Genomic DNA, 2,511 nt, shown 5'->3' with positions numbered 1-2,511 from the left:
AATACACGAAATCACGAAATAAATAAAAAAGCAGACAAACGGCTAACAGCGCGGGGAGGGGAGGGCAAAAAGATTTCTGATCTTATTTTAATACAATTAAAAAGTAACAGTCTGTAAGATTTGAAAGGAGCATAGTATGACGTTACGAGTATTTTTTCGGTGTTAATTTACAAATTTTCAACTTTGTATTTATAATTGATTCTAGTAATAAATTCGGTTAGTACAAGTCAGCTGTTGTTTAGTTTACTCACATACACATAGAATTTCATGAAAAGGAGGGTGTAATTGAATTTTCTCACTGGCTTCATCTATGTTGGGTGCTTAAAGGTGGCGAAAAGCATTTCTTTTGCATCTGGTTGAAAGTTGGAACCGTGCTGAGTGTTAAATCAATTAATGACTTTGCATGTGAAGATTTTGGTAAATTCGTAGTCGATAAAGGTGTGATTTATGGAGTCTGGCTCACCACATTAGATGCAGTCACTGTGTACTTATCCCATACCTGCAAAGTTCTTTCTTTGTAGTAACTATCCTATGTTGAAACTATCCTATGTTGAAATTCTCTCAACTTATTTTCTTTGTATGTTTTTGAAGCCATTTTAAAAGCATCTGTCCAGTGTCTATGGAAATATATATCTCTTTCCCATCTTTCCGGTCCAGCATGGGGGGATTTGTGTTTCTTAACGAGAGGTAGGCGATCATAGTCTCTTGCCCTATATGTTTCAAAATTGATTTGACTTGTTTCATTCAGTAAAAAATACTTCCAGTTTTCTCCGTAATTGAAGCTCGCATTGTACCCTAGGGCTCGCGCTCTGTTCTTCAAACGCACAGGGATTGCTCTCAAGATTTGATAGAACTGGAGAAAATTTGTTTTACAATATGGTACTTGGCTTGAAATTCTTGAAAAGTTAGGTATTGGCCGTTTTCATTAAAAAGCTGTTGGATCGTTTTGATACCCTTGAGAAAACCATTCCCTTCTTCCAGAGTATATAATTTTCATTCAGGGTGGTTTTAAAGTCGACGCTGAGAACAATGATTTCTCGACTAGTAAGTTCCTATCCAAGTCAACCAAGGGCCCGGACTGCAAGCACTAACTGGGAGTAATTAAATTTCTTTAAAGTTTGGTCCAGTTTTCATTTTCGACTTTAAAAGTGCTTAAAAGAAAATGGCAAGTTCATGACAAAGGTAACGGGACGTGTTTTCAAGTTATTAGAAAAAGGTTTTAGAGGAGAGTTTGAATAAAATAATGTGAAGAGAGAAGAAAGAGACTCGGTGGTGGAACAAGAAGTGCAAAAAATGCTGAAAATTATAGAAGGTAGCTTTTAAGTAATGTTTAAAAACACGAGGCGTATACCCGATAAAACACGTGTTGCGAGTTTTTTGAACGACTTAAAAAACATTCCACAAAAAGCGTGTCCCCTCTGGACTCAAAAAAATGGTTTCAAAAGCCCATTTCCGAGTTGCTGCATGTCTCAGTTTCAAAACGAGTCCTGGTGTACAACCATTCAAATGTAAATGAGTTGCGTATTCTTATGCAAATCAAACTCATTTCCCTTACAATAGTTGAGCACCAAGAATCACTTCGAAACCGAGACTAACAGCAACTCGGAAATGACCCATTGTGAGAGGAGAATAAAGGCAAACCAGAAAAACAAGTTATGCCTTACCAGGGCTCGAAATAATTTCCGGAGAGTCTCCGGAAACGATGACCGGCCAAATTCATTTTAGCTCGGTCACGTACCGTTTCTGCCCTGTCAAATTATATAAAAAAAATAACTCTTAAAACAGGGGCCCATGAACCAAAACTGGCGTTATATATTTCCAAAAAAGTTGTTGCTTAGAGCTTATAGCACTTTGAAGCTCTCATTGTCAACAACGGTTCTTGTTGCACTTCACCCAGGATTTCAGATCAAAGTTCCGCAATTGACAATACACAGCGACTTGCTACAAATGAAACAACTGAACAGCATGGAAATTTTAATTTATTTCATTTTCAAAACGATCAAATGTGACCGGTCAACATCACCGGCAAGACGAAAGGTTGACCGATCAACTCCAAAATCAGTTCGGACATTGTCCGTTGACCGGCCGTTATTTCGAGCCCTGCCTTATTAGTATTCTTTATATATAAAGAATACTTATGAGGGTTATTTTATCAGGATATAAAGCTCATGCACGTGACCTTTTATCGTTGGATAGGCTGCTAGGATCATGAATCATGAATGAGTTTTTTTAAGGTCTGGCAGGCATCAGGGAGCGATCAGACGAAGGAGAAGTACAAGAAGGCAAACTGAAGAAGAAAGCAAAGAAGGCGATTGCACTGAAAGGCAAGGTGGAGTGCGGGAAATGAGTTTTATGACAACCTAAATACGAAAGAACGAGATGCAACTATATACAGAGTGGCCAAGCAGAGGGCAGGGAATAGGAAGGATACCGGTGAACTGGCAATGGTGAGGAGTCTAGAGGGGAATATCATTGAGGCAGGTATAGGAGCAAGATGGAGAGAGTATTTAA

This window comes from Montipora foliosa, chromosome 3 (assembly GCF_036669935.1).
Source record: "Montipora foliosa isolate CH-2021 chromosome 3, ASM3666993v2, whole genome shotgun sequence".
NCBI classification, from domain to species: Eukaryota; Metazoa; Cnidaria; class Anthozoa; order Scleractinia; family Acroporidae; genus Montipora; species Montipora foliosa.
This window is presented reverse-complemented; position numbering follows the sequence as displayed.